The following is a 24,946-nucleotide window of genomic DNA, read 5'->3' on the forward strand; positions in this document are numbered from 1 at the left end:
CACCTTATGTAAGTCAATGTAATACGTTATGAGTACCTACGCGACTGAACTTGATAAGAATGAGTTATAATAGTATTTTTATTTTTTATCATTTGTCTAGATTTTATACGGTGGTCTCAAATGTAATCACGTTATCGGAAACTGAAGAGCGTTGTATTATCACCTCTGAGTTTTTAACGTCAGTATTTTAAGCATATAGTAGCTACTATATAAAAGTAATCATGTAAGCCCTAAATTACTGTTGTTGGATTAATATCAAATAGTCATCATGCATTTTCATCTGTTGCCGCTTATATTCAAAGGAACATAATACGTGTGTATAAAGCGCAAGAAACTTTATGAATGACAAAAAGACCATTTATCACGTCTTCACGGCTTTAGAATAAAACATATCATTAAAAAAAACTCCTACTAATGTAATCAACTTATTGCCTAATACATTTTCAAAACCAAGAATTTCCGTGGGAAAATTCCAGTCTCAAACAAATAAAATCTTTACTAGTTTTATCTATCTGAAAATGTTGACTTAGTGAGCACAAGTGTTAAAACGAGTGTAATGAAACCTGTGAAGTAATGACTTTACTACAATAAGTTAGTATTCATTATTTAAAATAAAATTTCAGAGTAAGTTATGTACTTTTTTTTTATTAAACGAAAATAAAATACTAGAAACTTGAATACTTATCAGATTGAATAATTCATAAATCGCCCACATAGCAAAAATAATTATTTAATTTACTTGCTAAAAATAAAGTTTTCAGGCTTTTAAGACATGAAAAATTAGGAACTATTACAACACTGTAAGAAATGATCTAAAAATTGCCATACGTCATTATGATATTTGTAATATACACTTTAATTTTATACAGAATTAGTGTAATTTTGACATAAAACGTTGAAAATTCGTACACAAATTTAATATTTTTATTCATTTTTTTCCTGACATTGTATACGTTAAAAACTTTCAATACATGTATGTGAAAATTCAGATAAGTTTTTATTACTGACATGTTTGTATGGCTCTAACACATATTAATTAAACGCATTGGAATGTTGATATTTCACTCAATTAAATAAAAATTAAAATCATCCAAAATGTCAAAAATGCAACGTAAAAACAAAAATAATAAAACTAAAGATAAAATCTTAAATTATTTTATGTGTAAGATTTTTACAACATATAATAATAATGTCCTATAAATTATTACTTGAGTAATTGAAATGATAAAAACAAAATAATAAAATAAAATTGTTTTATTTGCATAATTTGGAGACATTTTAGTAGAACTTTTACATGTAACATTTAAACTTAGTACATAAATTACACCATTTTATATTTAAAATAATATTAATGATATACTCTAGTTTAATAATATTAGGTCGTTTTTATTTGAAATACATCTTGTCAGACTAGTAAAATTAAAAATGGACTCCGGAACACTTGACTCTTAATTGTAATATCAGCATGCAGATAAAAGTACAATTACAATCAACTGTCAAAATGATACATGCAAATATAGTTCATATTTTTGAAAAAAAATGTTAGCAATAAAATTAATACTTTGAAATGTTTTAATTACTATGAATATTATTTAATAAACACAAGTTATTTTTTAGAAATTCTATACCGAATATCATTACACACTTCGATGATTATATTTTTTAAACAGGTGGCATCATCTTAATAGAACAGTATGTAATAAAGTAAACAATGAAAATGTATTTGAAAATTTAAACAAAAATGTCTGGTCTAGGTGAGGCTCGAACTCACAACCCCGGCATCGCTCACGACGACTGTCTTATAAGTACCGTGCGCTAACCGATTGCGCCACTAGACCCATGTAAACTAGTGTTAAAAAATGTACTTTTTCATTAGAATGACATACTTTTAAAATTTTTATTTTGGATAAAAAATGTAAATATTATCAAGTGTAAAAATGATTTAATAATAATACAAAAATTCCGTGCAAATGAATCAATAGAAAAATTAATTCGCTTATTATAGTTTTTTTCAGAAAAGAAAAATAATTAATCAAATAATGATTTTAATTTTTACAAAAATATCTGGTCCAGGTGAGGCTCGAACTCACAACCCCGGCATCGCTCACGACGACTGTCTTATAAGTACCGTGCGCTAACCGATTGCGCCACTGGACCCGCGTGAACTTTTGCTAAAAAATATACTTTTTGACTAGTAGTATACCGATAATATCTAAAGGTTTACTGATACCGTCAATTACTTTTTAAAATCAAATGTATTTTTATAATATTATTAAAATACTGTACAATAATCAAAATAAAGAATATTTTATCTTTCTTATAAGTAAATATAAACTAATCAAAAAAGTACAATTCGGATTTAATACAATACATAGTAATTAAATTATAATAAAATTTAAAAATTAGTAAAAAGCAACAATAGTTCACAAATATAGTGTTAATTAACTCTGTTCGTGTTATATTTTTTGGGAGGGATACAAGTTTCAACACTCATTCTGAAAGTAATTATTTGATTTGTAACAGATGTACACCTAACGTCGAGTTTTCTCACAAATTGACCTTAGAGCGTCGAATTAAAAATAATTATACATTCATCTTTTTATTTGAACATCAGTTTAAATTTAAGAAATGACGTTTCAATTTATTCATGTTTAAATGCTTTTTTAACTCTTTTGCTAGTTAATTTGTAACGAGGATTTTTATAATAATGCTGCTGAACTGAACTATGTTGCTCGCAGTGCTGAGATATTAAGTATTTACATTGCTTATCAGGATGTAAATAACGCACTGTTAGTTATTATTCTGAAATAAACACGCATGTTGTTAAAGGGTTTACACAGCACAAACGTAATGGTCCGTAAAACTGTACAAAAGGTTTGACGCGAATGTATAATTATGATTTGTATAGTTAAGTTGGTAGTATTGGTGTTGTTTTTTTTTTAATTTTAATTTAATTATTTTAAATTGCCAGATTTTTAACTAAATAAATATAACGAACATTTATTTTAAGCTGTAATTTGAAATGTTTTATGATATTCAAAAGCTATGACAGTTATTAATAATTTTTAAATTGCCATATAAGTATTTATTAACATTATCTAATTGAGTTCACTATGTTTCTTTTATTTTCAATAATAAAGATTAATTTACTCAGATTTTCAAAAAAAAAAAATATTTACAATATTATTTGGAGCTATCATCAATCATACTATTCTGAAGTTACAATTATAATTACATTGTTTCATTAATCATTTAACACTGTCTAATTATGTTGTCTCATTATATTTACTTATTCATTCTAAAATTATTTGCTGACCTCAAAATTATACTATCACAAAGCTAAAAAATTTAGTTAAACAGATTTTTGTTTAACAACCATTAAACTGTGATTTTAGTTATTTAAAAATAATAAAAGTGGCACATAATACGTTTAGAAGTGGATCGGTGACAACAGGCGTTCGTAACTATTCTAAAAATATATAATTTACTGTGTGCACTTATACAGTGCACACAGTAAATGTGTCCGACTTATTTTATTCAATGAGGTTAACTTATGAAAAATCTTCATTTGTAAAAAAAAAACAAGAGTACTGTTGTCCTGTTTACATGCTTTATACAAATGCTATTTTTTTCTCGAATCGTCAGAAAAAAATATTTTAGTTGGTGTTCTTAAGAAAACAACTAATGTATACTATGGACTGTAACATAATAACTGTGGACGTCATATGTATGTAATGTTGAAATTATTGTAAAATGTATTCCCATTTGATCGTTCTTTCATTTCAAAAGTTAGTAAAAACTAAGAAAAAAGGAATCCTATTATATAAAAATATTCTCTAAAAATATTTTTATAGTTCTCGAGGGATTTCGTAAAGATTTTATAATATTGTTACAATTCATAAGATTCACAATACAAAAACTTCCTTGTATTTCCAATGAAAATACGAATAATCATAATATTTAATCATTTATAAATAGGGATAGCTATATAGAATTACAAAAACAGTAACATCAAAAATAGCGTTGCACTAAATTAAATATATAAATTTTAAATACATGAAATATATTAATTCCACAGTCAACAGGAAATTATAAAATAAATTGTTAAAATAATTTCGGTACTTTTTTTTTTTTTACTTAAAATTAGCCCTCGATATAAGGATAATTTAAATTAAAATAAATTTAATCATTATTTTAATTATTTAGGGAAAACAATTAAATATTTTAAGTAGATTCAATAATGTCAAGACTCTTTTCAGTCCATTGACCTATGATTCATCACTAATAGTAATTTGATAATTTAGGAGTTAAGTAAATGAAATAGTGTCTTAAAAACAAAAACAAAATATGAATTTTTTACCAAACTTTGGACGATCACCAAAATAACAATTTGGTCGAGTGACAATTATTTGAACAATTAATAATATAATTATATTATGAATTACGGCTCGGGTAATACTGTACTGATTTTTATATTTATATTTATCTATTTTACTATTATAATTGTACGAATTAAATATATATATATATAACAAAAATATTAAATGTATATTGATAAAAAATTTATTGATTTTACCAAGGAATTTTTTCAGTGTAAGATTGTTTTTACGACGCCTTGTGTTGCGGTTTCTCATACCGGAACAATGCCACTTTTTTTATAATTTCCGGTACACTTTCGATGATCGTTCGTCAATCTCTGACGATGTCAACTTGCTCTTCGGGAGGTAATAGACTTCGGTCTGCTGCGTAACAAGTGGAGGCGCTTACCATTTTACTACCGATGACACATGATTCAGATCCGATACACTTTTGTTTAGGTTAATAACGTAATGTACGGTTGAGAGAAACGCGGTACCGTGTCATATTCCCCCCTAATTACCACAGAGGGGTATATCATTGGTGAGAAAGACCGACCGTTAGATTACTCCACGACATTGAACCTTTCGGAATATTACTATCGTTACGCACAAAGTGGGTAATGATAGTAACGTTTTAGATCTTAAATGCTGACGCTGAAAAATAAACGAAAATTTCGAAATTTTTAAAATGTAAACACATTTCTTACGAATATTAGGAAGAGTAATAAACAAACCCTTGTTTAACCATTTAATAATATATTTTTTTACTGAATAACTTTTAGACAAGCATCTAAGTAATGGTTCCAAAATAAACCTACGCCTACGTTGAATATTACGACCGGACGCCGCTTGGTCTCTACGCTACTTTTGTCTTTCCGGCATCATGAAAACATACTGTGCAATACTAAAATAATAATGATATGTATAACATATATGTTTTATTCAAATATAAGTAACATTTAGACTTATTATTACGATCCTCAAAGTTTTATAAAAATAGTAAAATGAAATCATAAATTACACCAATTAGCGGATAGAAATAAGACATAAACTGCCGAAAACGACAGGGCGTGAATCCTTTACAAGAGGCTAAACTTTACACAGTCTCGCAGCTAAATAATTTATACATAAAATATATACAACGGGAAAGATTCTTGAGATGATCTTTACGCACCATCGCGGCCATGATCAAACAGGTGAATTTTTAATTTTAACTACACTTGAATGATTTCCAGCAAAATAATATCTTAGCTAACGTTTAACGATCACGATTCATATATGATTTATTACTCGGTAGTCGACGACAACATAACTATCAACCAACCCAACACGTGTGTGCTCTATACTTAATCTTTACAAAACTTAAGTACATTTATATTATGCAGTCTGATTTACTCTGGGAAATTTGAATTTAAAATAAAATTTACTATCAATAAGTACCGCAAAAAAGAATTTCATCAAAATATTTGTCCGTACTCAACATATTATCTAAGTACAACAATGCATGTTGTTGAGGCGTTTATTTAGTGTATGGGCGTCACATCACGTATAAAATTCAATAATGATCATAGCTCGCACCTACCTGACTTTCAAAAACTCAGTACTTAGCGTCAATAACAATAATAATAACAAGGGATCAAATGCATCATTAAATAAACCAATAAGAGTGGATCGATGCTTTTCTAAACTAATTGACCTATTATATACAAACAACAATATTATATCGAAGAGCTTCTATGATAATATGAATATTGATCATAAATCAATTGACCTAGAGGAGATAAAAACTTATATAATATAGTTATAACTGTATATTTTCATAATTGTGGCTCTTATGCTGGTTAATATTTAAAAATATATAGAATGTTCAGTTAGAAAGGGAACGGGTTTCTATTGTTCTCATTTTTTGTAATAACTGACTCGTTTTCTTACTTACTAAACATTCATATAACAAACTACCTTCGCAAGTTTCTGTTATTCTTTGAAAATTGATATAAAATAAATACGACACTGTTAATTTAAGAAAATATTAGAATTATTGAAATAAATATTTAGTTTGACATTCCCTAGAATAGTTTATGTGATATTTCATAAAATTTGTTTACATAACAAATTCCATTAAGAGACGCTGAAATTACTTTTATAAAAAATAATAATAATAATGTTTTGCGATGACGTACTTTTCCAATAATAAATAAAATACCGTATAGTATATAAAATTACTTTGTCACTGTATAATTTTCTTTCGAGTGGGTGTTTAAATGATATTTAATATCATAAACACCTACTCAAAAGCTCTACATGTACTTACTCAAGTTGTAAGTTTAAGATAAATATAGTTAATTATGTTGAAATAAATATCCCATCAGAAAGTCGATTGTTATGATTTACATTATATACATTTTTGTGGTAGTAATGGTAAATCAAAAAAATAAAAGCAATGATATCTAAATAAAATATAATACTTTATTAATATATAATATTTCCTGAAAGATTATGCTCATCATCAGCTGTTATCTTGAGCAGTATGGTTTACAATGTATATCGAGACAAAAGTTATTAGAAACATTATCACCATAAATATGTTTTAGAGGCTAAAGTTAAATGACATTGTTGTCGTTACTTACTTGGGGTTATTAATTTTGAGTAGAAAAATAGTTGTATAAAAATAAACCGAAAGTTTTTTTATTCGTCTAACGTATTTGATATTCAAATTATATTCAAAAAAATATCAACACTACATTAATCAAGTTTATTACTTGAATTCATTAAATTTTAGTCTTAAGCGAAGATTTTACACAATTGGATCATCTACCAAAATGAGCAAACACAGTACCCACACATAAATTAGTTGATCCTCGACATTATATATAACTATATTGTGGTCCACAATTAGCCAATCCTAAAATATAATATTTGTCAATTAACCTACAAATAATACACGTCTCATATTCTACATGGTCACTGAACAACATCACATAACTAATCGTTTACAACCAACTAAATCATACACATCAATACTCATTGGGTAAGGCTCTTAAACACAATTGTTTTCATTTAGCAAATCATGACGATATCTTTTATTGTTGTTTTTTATATTCCTGACCATAAATTAATACTACTTAATCAGCTATTGGTCTTCAGAAATTACAGCACTCTATATGCAGTTAATATGACCTTGTATAAAACAAAGTCATACAATTTATATCTTTCTTAATATGAATAATTTAGTTTTAAACAAGTAATTTTCAAAAGAGTATGTCATAACAAAAAATGATATGTTTCGTTCATTGATAAAAACGTAAGCACCAGAAAACTATTTTCTAAGAACTTAATTCTGTATAACAATGACACTTGTCAATTCAATTGATACCATAAAGTAATCTCATAAAAAATACTTATTTCAATAAGTCAATAAGAAAATTCAGTTGAAACAATAATTGCAATTGATCAATAAAAAAAAGACAATTTTTTTGCTTTAGATTGTTTTTAATCTGAAGTACTGATCTGTCATTTTTGTAACAATTATCTTCTTTAACTATATAAACATTTTTTGAAGCGCTTCAAAATTATATTTTATAAACTAGGAAGCTGCTCGTGTATCCGTTATCCGCAAGTTATATACTGGTCTATAAATGCATAAACAATAAGATTTATCAGACTTTACTAATATAATTGGTTCACTCAAGTTTATGCAGACATTACTATAATACAAATGTATTTATAAACGTGAACACAGTACATACTTTATAGTCCGTTAACAAGGTCGTATAATAATGCAGTATAAATAATGAATGAAAAAATAAACGTGTATATTGTACAATGTATGCACAGAACTCACGACGACTATTATAATACAGGGCGCCGCAATGTTCTTGTTTAAAAAAAATATATAAGATGTAAGTTTGCAACTGCAACAGTAGTGCGATAATAATAATTGCCGTTGCTTGATTAATCTACCGGTATAACAACATTGTACCTTTTGTTTATAGTGTATTATAATGTACAGGAATAAACATGGTCACGGATTTGTCTGCAATCAAATTGTTTGATGGAATTCCTTATAGCCTTTGTAATAACTTATAATATGAGACTTATTGGTTAATATGATTATAATCACGGCCGTAACGCTACTAACTATGTAAGCGTCTTTTTTTTTTTTTTTTTGTAAAAACAAAGAGTTTTCAATAACGTGATGGAGAAGGCTACACAATGAAACCAGACTTAGACAAAAAAAGAATAGACCCACAGAATCTCTCGGCGTAAAATCATATTGACTTCTCACGCCACTCTAGTCGGTTACACAACGTTCAACAATAGAAAAGTTAAATTTTCTAAGTCAACTTAAAACTATTCTAATTCAAGTATCTAAAAATTATTTACGCTCACTGAGAACTATTGAAATTATTAATTATCATGACTATTTTTATATACAACTGACATGACATAACATAGTCTGTACAAATATCGTTCGAGACTCAGTTTTTTTATAATTCATAGGTCACAAAATATAAATTTTCTTTAATGATTTTTAACTTCATAAATATATTTCCATGTACTACAATGTATTTCATCGAAACACTTAACAGTATGTTTCTCCGTTTTCTTATAACAAAATATATAAAACGATTCACGATAGACTGTCTTTAACAATAATTAACTAAAAATATTTTAATCAAAAAAATAAAATAAAAACATCTCAAATTAGGTAATTATTAAAGTTTCACAAAAGCTACACTTAACTTGTTCAAACTTAATTTTATGATTATGTAAATTTCATATTCATCATTTTAAGTTTAATATGACGTACAGTATTTTATAATATTTAGTATCAGAATTCTTTTTATTAGCTAACGTAAATAACAACTAGAAAAAGTATCAAATTTTAGAACCACAATGCATATATTTTCTTAAATACTTTTTTATCTAACAAGATGAGAACATATTTTAATTAAAATATTTACTTATAAAAAAAATATTTTTTTTTTCGACTATTGTACGGCTGACTTCGACAAGCGTTCTTTAGAAAAAAAATAGAAAAAAGATTCAATTTTAAAAATTCAATTTTTAATCTTAAAATAACAATGGAGTGTAACGTTGATAGTAATGTAAATTACCGTAATAATCTTTTTAAGGAACATTCTCAAAATACGAGAATATTCTTCTTAAATTTTCTTTACATTACCGTAAAATAGGCAAATTTGGTCATCGAATATAAAGTTGGCTAATTTCAAATTTATCTCTAAAGCTTCAGATCACTTAAACATAAAACATTAGTCATCTAGTCTACTTCAAAAAAACGTTAACTCATTATTTAATTTTATATGTTTTAATTATCAAAAGCTTGAAAGTGTAATTTGTAAGTTACCAACTTTATATTCGCAAAATAAATACAATATTGAAAAAAATGTTGATTTCTTTTAAATACATATATTTCTTTATTTATGAGCTAATAACGACTTTTTAGAATCATCCCTTACAATTTAAAGGCGTGTCAACATTATTTTTTAAATGGTAACATAAATTTAATTAACTTATAAAATAGTAAATTATCTAATTAAGAAAATGTCTGGTCGATAACGACTTTTAGACCAGTACTTTGAATGTTATTCTCATTTCAGTATGACTGAAAAACGATTAGTAATAAAATAAGAGCACACACTCCTCCAGTTATTACTTTTCATTGTTAATATCTTCTGAAATACTGGTCCACAAGTTTTATCCTTATTAATTATAAACTTCTGAGTGAAAAAAAAATTTTTGACTCTACAAAAAGTTTTACAAATATAATATTTGTTAACTTGGCCATTCTCAAGTATGACAAATTTAATAAATATTGATAGATACTGATAAAAAAATCAAATCAAATGTGTATTAAATAAAAATAAAACTTCGAAAACCTGAAAGTAACTATTATATTACAATTTGTTAATTTTATTTGGTTAACATATTTTTGTTTCGTTCTTCAACCTTGGTTTATAAATATTTCATTGTCTAACCATACTTATTTTTATTATTGTTATTGTGAACTAATCGAATGGAATGACAAGATAATCTAAATGATATATTTTTCTTTTATTTTGTATACTCGTGCCAATTTTTTTCAATTCGGTATACAGACATTAAATGCAAAAATAAAACCAAAATAAACTACACGCTCAGTAAAAATAAAATATAACGAATAGCTTTAAATATGTTTCATCTTCTAACCAAAGGAAGACATGGAAAATAAGTTAAGTGATATCAAATAAAAAATAGTGTTATGAGAATAATTATGAACTTGTTTAACATTTATATGTAACATTTCAAACGTTAATAACTTCATTAAGTTAAAGTAAGATTAATAAATTAACAGCTGCTCTAAATTGTCTTTCAACCATTAACTTTCAATTGACATATTACCGTTATATGACCTATCATTCCAATTTTTCTCCTACTGAATATTTTCCGGTCGGATGAAAATCCCTGGATGTCCTCATCAACGATAGCGTAACGAATTAGGGGAGTCTAATAAGTACCTGAATAAAACTAGACTCTTCCGGTGCAAGGGCAATAGTATAAGTAGTGCAGTGACTTGGTATACCTATCCAATGACAAAATAACAATACATAATTACTGTCGTACACTGTAAGTAATGATCTTAAAGTTCCTATAAGTCATTATGATATTTTTAATACACACGTTAATTTGAACACAGATAGTGTGATTTGATATAAAATATTGAACATTTACTATTTATACAAATTTTCATCGAATGCGTTAAAACTTCCACTATACGTACATGAAAATTCTGACATTTTTTTAAAGATTGTATCGTTTTTATAGTTGTAATAAAATAGCATTTATGTTTCATACGAAAAGAGTAAATTGAGAGACATAGAAAATTGTTGTCGGGAGTAAAATCGTTAAATTTAAACGACATTGATAGATGGTCCAACAGCAAAAGAAAATATAATTGAGCTGTCGTGATCGGAGGTACGTCCAATTATTATCGACTGTCGACAAGTTTATTGAGTCTGTAAGTTTAACATCCCCAGCTCTAGCTAAGGCGAAGAAATGTTCTCTTATTTAAAAATGAAAAAATTATTTTATGCTACAGTTAACTGCAAACAACGTTGTTCACTGAACCTGAAACAGTCTACTGCACGTCGACTGACGACTATAACAATTTATGGTCCACTACGTTGTATCTAATGTTCTCAACATAGATTAAAATGTATGATATTATTTAGAACAACAGTAACCTTTACTGGGAAAAGCTATTACTTATTTTAATGTTCTTGTGTCTATACGAGAATACGTTTATTTTCAATGCTAAATTTAAAAAATAATTTTTATATTTCCTTATAGTTTTTATTGAAATACTCTACTTTTGGCACTTGGTCTTAAAAAATAGTTAAAATATATTGATTCTAAGTACTCCAATTTTCTGTAAAGAATTTTCATCTAGAATCTTTTTTATTTTATAATTTAATTCGAACGTAAACGTATTCTAGTCAATTAATCTTTTTAGCAGACAGAATAAAACACAAAACGTTGACGTATATTATTTTCGTCTATGAAACCTGGCACAGTTCACTGGTGAAAACTACGTCCTACTCCGTCCATATTAATGCATATATTATTCTAGTGACCCAATAATAACACATCAAACAAACAGTAAACACATAATTTATTGAACCAAATAAATCGTAAATGGTATAAAAAATTATCTTAAGAACATATTTTTAAAACTGAAATCGTTAAATAAATCACAACGTCTTTATCACTAAAATATTGAGTTTTTATTTTTACATTATTTTCATTTTGTATCAGATTGAATTAACATTCAGCTAACACTGAGTATAACCAGTGAAATTTTCAATATTTTTTTTATTACTTTACCAACAGCTATTTAACTTTTATTATTTATATAATATTTCTCGCATAATAATAAATCAAACATTTTATTATAATAAAAAATTAGGTAATGGTTTATTTTTTATTTAACAATTTGATATTTATAACATTAAGAAATTAAAAAACATTCAATTGATAGTCAGAGCATTAAAACTCTACTAAAGTTTAAACGTTAATAAAGTTTATTTCGACCATATATTAGTAACATATGTATACATTCATTGGAATTATATACACAAATACAGCAATTGACATTATATTTAAAACACATAAATAAATAATAATCAGGTTAATAATAACAATCAATATAGTCTACACAGCTTCGGACTGAGAATAAAGTCACCCCAATAACTTTTTTTTTTGCTTATCCATTTTTTTTTTTGATTCTTGTACTCATCAAAAATTACTCCTCATTTCCAAAATTTGTGAAAATACAAAAGTGATTAAATTATTTGGACATTTTAATATATAGGTAAATCAGTGAGGCCAAATTGCTAAATTTAAGCTCTTTTTACCCTATTTCAAAATTTAAAAATTTTCGACATATTAAAAAATGTTTTTAATATTTTATAAGTGTATATAATATTAAACTTTTTTATATAATATATTTATGTGATAATTCCACATTTTTATTTTTTATAATTTTAATATTTAAATAAGATATTCAAGCATTTTATTCAAATTAAATTTTGGCTGAGTCTTGAATCCAATACAGCCATCCATCACTGTGTCTTCTGGTTTTTCACCTCATCTTGTGCACCTGACATTGTCATAACAGCCATTGGTATACCAAATTTATCCACAATGTCACAGGCTGTAGACACCCACGTTCTGGTACATGATAACGTCAAGTCACGTGAGTTGAGAATAATAAACCGATTCCCATTCGACCAGCCTTCGTATGCCGCCTAACAATCTAGTTTGATTGCAGCTGATTTTTTTTTACTACTGTATTCATTGGGACTGAAACTCAAAAACCGTGTCCAAATCAATTCAAAATTATGATATTATCCTTGGTATAAATGAAAACTCCATAAAACAATGAGAACATCAACTTTAATTTAACATAATAGCGAGTAAGAACTATTATAGTAATTTTAGAATCCGCATTAAAACTGGATAGAAACGAATATTCAATTAAATTTGATTTAAATGATGAAATACAGCCGTATAATCAATAGTGGTCATTTGATTATTACGTATAAGAAGAAATGGTTTTTAAAATGTTATACTATATTTGAGAACTCTGTAAGTAAAGCAAAGAAAAACCAGTTGTGTATATTCACAAATAACACATATAAAGTCTAATATAATTTCTTGCATTGAGTAATGGATTAAGTAAAAGAATGTAAAAGTGAAACCATTCTAATATTAATTTTAGAGAAATAAAACTAATTTAAAATCTAAATAACTCAATAGAATGTCTTCATTCTAATAATAGTACTAAAGTTATTATTATTCCGCAGTTTCTCATAATTACTTATTGCAATAATTAAGTTTTTAAAACTAAGTTTGAATTGATTTCAATTATATAATATCATAGGGAAATATTGTTTTAAATTTCAATACTATGTGTTAATTGTAAATGTTAAATGTACTTTTAATTTATTATTTATATATTTTAAATTAACTAATATTATTGGTAAATGCAAAGAAGTTATACACTTTTATCAAGGAAAAGATACTTAATTTTTAAAAGAAATTGTGAAACTATTTAAAACTATATTTACATCTAGTTAGATTTTAATAATTTTAGTATTATCATTACGCAACATTAACGTAATATATTCTTCAATTTTAATTTTTAAGTAAAAATATATGTTCACAAAAAAAAAATTAATGATTTATTTAAGTATTATGCTATTATTTTAAAAACTAATACAGTATAGTTTAAACTTTAAATAATATGCAATATTTAGTATGATATTAAATTTAAATCAGTTTAATTTAAATATCAATTATGATATTAAAATAGGAGTAATTTATTTAAAAATTATTAAAATTAAAACTATATTAATAATATTTTTGATATAGTTTTAATTTTAAACAATATTAGCCACAAGTGATCAATTTATATTATATTTAAGAATATGCGTTTTCAGTAGTACTGGTTAGTCAAGTCAAAAAATATAACAAAACAGAACTCAGATGTTTATTTTGTTGAAAAAAAATAAATTTAAACAAAAAATTAGCATTTGCATATAACAATAATATAACAGTCTGAGAATTCTATATGTTTATCTCAATTTACTAAATTATAGTTATTTATTTCAGAGCAATAATACTAATACAATTTACGTTCAATTACCTATGTACTTATTTTAAAATAAAATAAACCAATAGAAGTATAAAAATTACACCGTGGGATTTCAACTATTTGCACAGATTTATTAGATAACTGCTAGTGGTTGGTACTTTTTTGCGGTTTTCATGATTCTTGATAACCAAAAAGTATTAAGTGTGGTTAACTATAAACTAGCCATTGTGATGTGGTGAATATTTTCACAGTGAACACAGTAATCATAAAAATTTCCAAAACGTTTTCAATCTAAAACCTTCGTTTATATCACGAAGTGTAGATTTAAAATAAAATTAATGTATAAAAGTACCCAGTCACGACCAAGATGGTGATAAAAAATATTAACCATGATATACATAGAGATTGCTTGGGATGAATTATCTCCGACATTTGTTTTATGTCTGCTGAATGCCTTGTCACGAACATGGTCATTGTTGACAAAAATGTTGTATGATAAAAGATTTAATCTTTTACTACCTAGCTCATCCAAGAGAACAAAAAATATATTTCGTAATTAATATTACACGTACACCTTCTTTGACGATTAGGGATTAACTTGTCATTCAATAAGGTACTCGATAAGTTGTTTATAAGCGAGTGCAGACAACCCGTAATGGGAAAAATGTGCATTTCTACAAAGTACATTAGGTTATTTGCCAGATGCGTATAAAGTTATTTTAATATAAAAACATAATATTTATTAATAATTAATTATTGAATTGTATTATAGAAGTATTATTCATAATAAACATGATAGTTGCTCTTATATAATTAAAAATATAAATCATTATTGTTCACTAACACAAATTTTTCCAGATGTCAATTCACACACACAATAAATTTTAATGAAATAGTTTTGATGTTTCTATAACAAGCCATTTTTGAACTGTAAATCTTATTCACACAATTTAAAAGTATATATACTACACATTATTTTTTCTTTAAACATTCACAGGCTATCATATTAGCTATATTTACCCAAAAAGATAATTAAAGTCAAGATATGACTCATTTATATATAAATTTCTATAATCCCATTTCTCATAATCGTTTTATAATATGCAGTCGTTTCATTAGTTATTGCTGTAACACTAAATAAAGTCTACAATAATTATAGATAATAACCATACGACCATGTGAAATTCGTGTGACATGTCATTCAACCATATCATGAACTACTTAATCATAACACGCGTATTTCAAATATTAATTTGCATGTACTTATGTTAATTGCACAGTGTAAATTAATTAAAACTTATACTGGACCAATATAATTTTCCGTAATAGAATTTAATAGGCATTAGTTGTAACTACGTATTTAATTATTCTCTAGTTCATCATACAACATAGAGAATAAAGCTAAGTTCTTATCAACTAGAAAAATAAAAAATATTTGTTTGATTAGTCTGAAAATTATTAACCTCTAAAATTCAAAAATATGTGTTGATTTCTAGAAACTTACTGAAAATAACTAATATTAATATCAAGTTAATAAATATAACGAAGAGAAATGACTAAAAATTTATTGATTTGATAAAAATTGTATTCACCTATCATAAATTTACTTTATTTTTACAAATATTTCTTCTTGTATGGACAAAACAAACATACTAAAAAAATATATGCAATTACATTATGATCACACTCAATGTGTGCGGGCTAGCCACTAATTATTATACTATTCACTTTAATAATAATAACTATAGAACTGCATATAATTTATATTAAGGTATAAGTTAAAGCCAGCGAGGAAAGACAACACTAAAAACAAAAGGTCTTCCGTTGAACAGTAGCAGCTAAAATGTCCGTTAAAATTACAGCATAATCGTAGTCGATGTTTTCTCACTATAGGAATATCTTCGATTATTTAAAAAAAGTATCATAATTACTTGAATTAAGAAAATCACAACAAATATTTCTATATTTTAGAACATTCACGGCATATATAGTCCGACATAAGTCATTAACGCATCCAGAAGGACCACCAGCGTAGGGTGACCGCCGGCTTCGCCTCGCAACTTATTGTAGGAGTAATAATATACAACAGAAGTTGCCTATTACCTTATTGTAAGTAATCAGAATCGGAGCCGAAAAACAATAGATGAACAATCAAACTGATACATATTATTTAAAATACTAATGTAATCTAGAAACATCCGGTATTCGTTTTGTGCAACTTCAAAAACTAGAGCACACCCATCCTTGTTCGTAATCGGAGCAAAAAAAAGAGTGTATACTATAAAACAAAATAATTTCATATTTTATATTAGAATTTAGCTACCAATGCACACTGCTGTTTGATAGTTAGACTTGTTTAATTATTACCGTTAAGGTGACAAAGGAAATAACTGTTATTTAAAAAACTAAAAACTGTAATATAAAAATATAAAACAATTCCCACAGCCATTAAACTTCTGTATTACACTTAGATTAGCGAAAATATATTTGAGTATAATTTATGAAACAATTCAAACTTAAACAAAAGTTGAATTTTAATTATGAATTATATTTTAATTAATTAAAAAATAATATATAATATTTTTTTTTAATAATTAATTACACTTCTAGTAAGAAAGTTATTTGTTTTTCAAATTTTATTGTTTTAATATATCTAGGAATGACTTATTAAAGAAAAGTATTACATAGAAAGCATATTTAATTTTTAATTATGATTTCCTAAAAAAAAGTATGTTTGTATTCAAATTTTATATTTTATAATACTGGGCTAACATATGCTTCATTATTTTAATACGAAATAAATTATGACCTAATATTTCTGCAATTAATAAATTTATCTATAAATTATAAAAAATTGAATGTTGATAACCTTTAGCATTTTAATATGTTGATTTTATTCAATAAATACTCACTTATCTTTTATTATTGCATTAAAAAAATGAATAATTAACACCTCTAGTTTTTTTATTAGGTACTAGTAGATTAATAAACAGAAACATTTAATAAAGTTTTTAGTTTCAAAAAACATTTTTTAAAAAATTTCTTAATATTACTACAGTTTTAGATAATCTGATTATGTTTTATTTTATATATGACCAAGGGCGCCCATTGGAGGTTGACAAAGGGGATAACACGCCCCTAATTTAATTTTTATTTTTCATAATAAAAAAAAAGAAAATGGAAAAATATATTGTCACTATGATTCCACATATTAATTGTTTCACATCATTTAAATATAGTTGTAATTGCGGAAAGAAACTTATTCTTTAGAATTTTACACATACAAAATTCATTTGTATTTATAAAAAACTGGAGTATAATATTTATATTTGTAGCTACTCTAAACAGATTTTTTGAAAATTTAAGCTTTAATGCTTCAATTCAAGCAATTTTTCGTAAATGTTAAAGAAGAATTCCAAATTTTAGTGGTTTCTTGTGCAAGTTGTCATTATTGAAATGCTAGAACAAATCATATCGATAAATTCACCCTTAATATTTTAGCAAACTATAGAAAACTTTGTTCAATAAATAAATTATTAACTACCTTAAAAATAACAATTTTGTAATTATCAGTTTTTGGAGATTAACCACAGATTTTAGTAAAAATGTGAAATCATATGTTGTATAAATAATAATACATATTAATTTTTAGTTTAAAGGCTTACAATTTGTATTACAATTGAATAAAAATGTAGTTTTTACTGTCTTCATACGAATAATGGTGCTTGGTTAGTCATTCTATTAGATAAATAAAAAAAAAAGTAAAATGCAGTTGGCTAAATTGTACATTAATTTTTACAACTTTTCGATTGAAAATTTTTTTTAATAGTTCACTTTCTATTATTTATACTGAGAATCTATTTTGTTTAACTTTCTGTTCACTAAATTAATTTAAAAAATGAAAATAATAAATAATTTTTTATATTTCAGGTAAGATATTTCAATTTATACATGATACATCTAGTCACACGTTACTTTACTATTACAATAAGGTAAGTTATTGTAAAAATTATTAAAATTATTTTCAATATAAATTTAATAAAAGATGGATTATATTATAATGAAAATTTTTATAACATAAAAAATTTAGTGGTCATCTTTAAAATGTTTAATTACTTATATTGTATATTACTTATCTTTAGAGCGTAATTGATATTAAAATCATATCTATTTGAAAGCTTATGAACATAAGTACTATGATACATAATTTCAATTAGTTATTCGTTTAAAATTTGTTTTAAATTAAATACTGTTAGATAATTTCTGGGAAGAGTCGTGCAATATTGCACATATACAGCGACGTCGCAACAGTTGGCCTCGACCGTGCGAGATCGATGAACTACTCTACTCATTGCAATCTGTGTATTTGTCTATGATATTATAAAAATGTACAGCATGAAACAAAAGTTAATAAAAGTTTTATTTTATAATTGGCATTTATTGTTTTGACTAAATGTTTTCATATAAAAAATTTATTACATTTGTAAAAGAAATAACTTGAAAAGGGAGTTTCCGTTGGGTTATACTTTTCATAAGGCAAATGCACTTTAAAAATTAAAAATAAAGCTTTAATACAAATAGTATTTAAGCATTTTAAACAAATGTTCATTTTTTATTTAATTATTTTCATTATATTTATTATTTATTAATTTAATTAATTTAGTCAAGACATTTTTAATTATACCTTCTGCGTCATTATGTTATTAAGATTATTGAAATATTACTGTCGGTTTGTGCGTCTGTCGGCAGAAATTCATATATCGTCACTTTACTCTAAAGAGTTATTACTCCATGGACTGGTATTACAGGTCTTCGACAGTTACAGTAAACCGGATATTGTGTTCATTCATACTATTATCAAAACCGCAGATATTTCATTTGAAGTATTTACAGGTTATGATATTTTTAAGGTAAAATTTATTAAAAATTTAAAGTATAATCCTTGTAACTATTAATAGGCGTATATTCATAAATAATTGATTCTATACGATTCAAGATAGAATTTATAATAATTATAGCACGAGTTATTCTCTAAATAAAGTCTAAGATCCCGATAATCAATTAAGAGTATGCCTAATATTTTATAAAGTCTGAAAAAATTCACTAAGTGATAGAGTATTATATTAGATGATTCATTAAGGATAAGACATTTATTATCTTAAAAACTATAATACATTTTTAATTTCTTATAAAAGAAAATTTGTTCTAAAAAACTCTAGAATAATATGCAGTTAAATAATTTGTTTTATTCCTTCAGGGAAAAAAATTTAAATTTTTTAATGAGAATCCCTATTTTTAATTTAATAATATCATAGAAAAAACATTTTCACATAATTTTTTTCTTATAACTTTTTTATACCTTCATTCGTTTGTTTTTTAAAATTGTTTAAATAATTGGATTTAAAATACATATAAATGCATCATACAATGGTTTAAATAATATTAACCAACAATAATCCGTTTCAATGAGCCATAAATTATTTTTATGTAATAAAATTTGTCTACATATGCTGTTCAAAAATGTACAATAGTTAATTTGCTATAAATATAAGTATATTCGATTATTAATAGTAATTAATTATTAAATAAAAGATTTCTGTATTATGGGTAGTAAAATATCAAGTAGTAGTACCTGTAACAAATAACGACTACTTATGCTAAACAGAAAATTATTAATGGAAAATTGGTCAATGACCACTATACTTAAATAATCTATAACAGAAAAATGATTCGAGGGAAAAAAAATATAATAAGGATAAAATTGTTTTACATTTTTTTTCTATAAAATCATCTAACTAAGGATCACGTTGACGACATTATGATGGTGTCAGTCCTGGTATTCCACCGCCTCTGGATCAATTCTCATGTACCCTTAAAATTTGTTGCACCATTTTACAAACTGCTCTTTAAAAGTTATTAGAGTAACAATATATAGTTATCGAGCTATTATAATTTTATAAATTAAATTTAAAAAAATCATCAAACTAAAAATAGGGTTCTCGTAAAAAAAATTGTAGTTAAGTTTTTTTGTCTGAAGAAATATAAAGAAATTATTTAACTACACATTATTGTACAGTTTTTTTAATCTAACAATTTATTCCTTTACAAAAATTAAAAAATTTCAATAGTTTCCAAAATAACGAGTGATTTTCCTTAATGAAGCAATCTACTAATTTTATGAAAATTGGTACAGTATTATGACTGACTTTTTCTTATGAGAAAGAACATTTTCATGTTACGTTTATTATAGTTCTAAATGAAACTTAATACTTTATGATATTATAGTATAGTATAATACCTTAAAATTAAATATTAATTTTATATTATGAAGTACAAAATTTTATTTTTAAGTACTATAGTACTTGAAAATCGAGATTATAAATGTGTTCTTTAAAGAATACCTAATAAAGTTTTTATCACTATGTTTTTAGACATCAATTTTTTTTTTTAATATACTTCATGAAATTACTTTTATCAATTAATTTTGCTGTATGCAATGATTTTATAAAATAAACATATGATTTTAATCTATAACCATGAATTTATCAATACCGTCCTATATAGATTATAATACAATAATATTTTATGTAAGAATGTATTGTCATGCTTTATTTTACAAAAAACCTAATATATACACAATTTTTTTTTTGTACTACGTTTTATAGGATTGTGTATTTTCCAATTAAATTAATTAAAATTGCCTGTCAACATGGAAACTTCCAGTGGATAATATGTGTGTAATTTTTATATTAATTTCAAAATTATATTGATGATTAGAAATATCCTTATAATTTAATATTAGACATATATTTTTGAACATCTTGCTTGTTAAATGAATAAATAATTTACTAGTAAAATAATTTGAAATCTATGAAAAACAACACACCGATGTTTTGGAATATTATAGTTACCATCTTGGGCCCAAAACTATCCCTCCATAGATAAACTTTACACCGAGTTCGAAACTTTATAATACAACTGAAAACATGGATATATATATGTAAATATTCTAAATAGTACAACAATCCATAAAGCTTTAACACATTAATACATGAGTAAATATTTCCAAAAGTGTACTAAAATAGGATCTGGCTTAACCTTTAACCTTCGTCTTATTTCGTATTATGACATAAATTATAATACNATATTGATGATTAGAAATATCCTTATAATTTAATATTAGACATATATTTTTGAACATCTTGCTTGTTAAATGAATAAATAATTAGTAAAATTAACTAGTAAAATAACTAGTAAAAATAAATAAAATTAACTATTAACTAGTAAAATAATTTGAAATCTATGAAAAACAACACACCGATGTTTTGGAATATTATAGTTACCATCTTGGGCCCAAAACTATCCCTCCATAGATAAACTTTACACCGAGTTCGAAACTTTATAATACAACTGAAAACATGGATATATATATGTAAATATTCTAAATTGTACAACAATCCATAAAGCTTTAACACATTAATACATGAGTAAATATTTACCAAAATTATACTAAAATAGGATCTGGCTTAACCTTTAACCTTCGTCTTATTTCGTATTATGACATAAATTACAATTTNTTATTTCGTATTATGACATAAATTATAATACATTATGATGCTGTTATGATGCCTTTCTCTTTTTATATAAAATGTTAAATAACTTTAATTTTCCACAATATCTTAACGATGGAAGATTAAAAATTATTTTAGCAAATATGTAAACAATATTTTGGTTAATAAAAGTCCAACAAATTATGTTTTATTTTTTTTTAATAATTTAAAAATAACACGACATTAATAAAATACTGCTTAAAAAATGCTATAAATTTAGCAAACGAAAATCATTTGATATTTTGTCTACTGAGTAAAACTTAGTCCAAAATTTTAAATAAGATTTTTAAATCATAAGTAAGATTTTTATTACCTATCATAAAAATGTATAATATTTATGATCTGTTAATTAAAATTAGAAGCTTAGTTTTTAGATAATCAAACGAGGATTTTTATTTTAAGCTATGAATTTCTTTTTTAATGTGATGGATCAGGCCCACTTAGCGTGACGACTTTCTTCCCATTTAACTAGGCCTTCCATACTCTCACTCATCGTGCTAAACTTGTAAACCTAAAGCTTATGTTAAAATAAGTAGTATGTAAGAAGTGAGGTAAATATAAGCAAAGATAAAGTTCTAATATAAGTTTGGATAAATGTGATACAATAACATTCATTTGGCCAGGTTTCTTGATTTTATTATGAAACATTTATTACTATGCGTCTTTTTACTTTTTAATGGTTTTTTAGGATATTTAAATCTTTACTTTAAACCTAAATATTATTGTTATGTTTCGTGTACTATAAATATAATACTATAATTGATATTACATATTTTAATTTATTAAAAAAACGACCTGAAAAAAAATTATTTTTTTTTCTTAATTGACTTGAATAATTTTATAACGAATTTTGGGATATTTATATAAAATTAAAACTAAGTTTAAGTAACTTAAGTTATCTAAAAAAGTTTGGGGATGGAAGACAATTTTTATTTTAAAAAATGAGGACTAATCGGTTAATAGTCAAAAAATTGAGTTTAAATTTCATAAATCACTAATTTTTGACCCACATATTTTTTCTTGAATAAGAATTACCTTTAAATTATTTTTTTTTAATACAATATAATGATAATAAAAATCTTAATGATTTTAATTATATAAAATATTTATTAAATATTGCAATTAATTATAAAATATTCAAAACAATTTTCCTGGACTAGTTTTATAAAATAAATGCATTGATTATATATTATAAAAACAAATTAAAATTTTATATCCTCCATTTATAAACAGAGAATAATTAATTATACAATAAAAAATTGACTATTTCATTAGAGGTAATAAACAGTTATCTAATATCTTTATATTACAGGAGGCCAACTGTTTATTTAAATTAAAAATTATAACCAAAGTTAAAAGATAAAAATAAAATATTTTCAAGATAATTATTATTTTAAGAGAAATTTAATGGTCAAGAATTAATTGATCACCCTGTAAAGCTATTTTAACAACATATTTAACATTTTTTTAGTAATATTTCACACGATTTTTAGTAAACAGTTTTATACATTTATTTAAAGTTTTACTTTGTAAAGAATTATTAATACTTTTTAAATTTTAATTTACAAGTTTAAACAAATTACTGGAGAGCATAACCAATTTTAAACAACTGTCTGCCAATTTAAGATATTTGCATAGAGTTGTAAATAGGGAGATAGTGATAACTCAAACTTCCATTCCAATATTTTTAATTTAATGTAATTTATAAAAATAAAATTAATAATGGTGGGTTGAGTTTCCATCCCTCTGAATTTTTTTTAATTTAGTTTTTGGAAGGAATGGTTGTTAAACCATTGTTTATGCATTTTGATATATAAGGATAATTAAAACGTTATGTTATATGTTGAATTTATTTTTTTGCAATCAATGTCCGAGGGTCCAGAAAATGTGTCGAAAGCAAAACTTTCCGTAAAATCCATCCATGCTTGTATACTAAATAATTTAGTAAACATAAAATTTGTATTTATTTATTACAAAACAAATAAAAAAACTGTAGCATAGTTGGCACAAGTATAGATTATATTTGACAGTGATTGAAATCACCATCATAAGAAACTCTTTGATGCAAATCTGTAAATAGTGTTTAATTTTAAGAAATTGGTAGATTATGCCAAAAGCAACATCAACTCTTATTTCATTATTTATATCCTGATTACAAGTTTTATGAATTATAAATGTTATATATAAATAAATATGTATTATAGCAACTAAATATAATATGAAATTAATATTTAATAATTTAATAATTTAAATATTGTAATTTTTACGAAGAAATTATAAAAAATTATTAAGTAGTACATTTTGTTTTTTCTATGCCAAACATGTATAAAAATTAAAGGGCATGATGCAATATTTTATAAAAAAAAATTGTTTGTTTCTTATCAATATATTTACATTTAATTTAATATTCTTTTCTAAACCAATTTTTGCACCGATTATAAGTCTGCAATTAGATTTTATCTATAATCTCATTTTTGAGATTATTAATGATTTGTAAAAAACGAGTAAATACTTATAAAAATTGATCCAGTGAGAGCTGAGAATTTTTATGGACAGATATAAAAAAAAATCACAGCATCACAAAATTAATACCTTTTTGATTTCACATAGAAACTAAAAAAAACAATAAAAGAGTTAATAAAATATACTCAATAGGGCTCATTGATTATAGTTGTAAAAATTAATTGAGGTTTTTATGTTAAATATCAAAAACAAATAACTTGATATTCGTTCAAGAAAATTTAAACGTATAGTGCAATAAAATACATTAATTAATATTTAAATTTAAGAATTAATATATATTTACCAAAATTATTTAATAT

General features: G+C 24.7%; 1 protein-coding gene and 2 non-coding genes across 5 annotated transcripts in view; all 3 read right to left on the reverse strand.

Annotated features, from left to right (window-relative positions):
* Window positions 1-24,946, reverse strand: part of LOC126902564 (uncharacterized) — a 160,051-nt gene that overhangs the window by 91,460 nt on the left and 43,645 nt on the right. The gene's annotated exons all lie outside the window — the stretch shown is intronic.
* Trnai-uau (transfer RNA isoleucine (anticodon UAU)) lies at window positions 1,747-1,838 on the reverse strand. Its single transcript is given in 2 exon segments — window positions 1,747-1,782; window positions 1,801-1,838. It is a non-coding gene; the product is annotated as a tRNA-Ile (tRNA).
* On the reverse strand, window positions 2,066-2,157 carry Trnai-uau (transfer RNA isoleucine (anticodon UAU)). The gene is given in 2 exon segments: window positions 2,066-2,101; window positions 2,120-2,157. It is a non-coding gene; the product is annotated as a tRNA-Ile (tRNA).

Source organism: Daktulosphaira vitifoliae, unplaced genomic scaffold, assembly GCF_025091365.1.
Source record: "Daktulosphaira vitifoliae isolate Bord-2020 unplaced genomic scaffold, ASM2509136v1 Scaffold_3, whole genome shotgun sequence".
Taxonomy (NCBI): Eukaryota; Metazoa; Arthropoda; class Insecta; order Hemiptera; family Phylloxeridae; genus Daktulosphaira; species Daktulosphaira vitifoliae.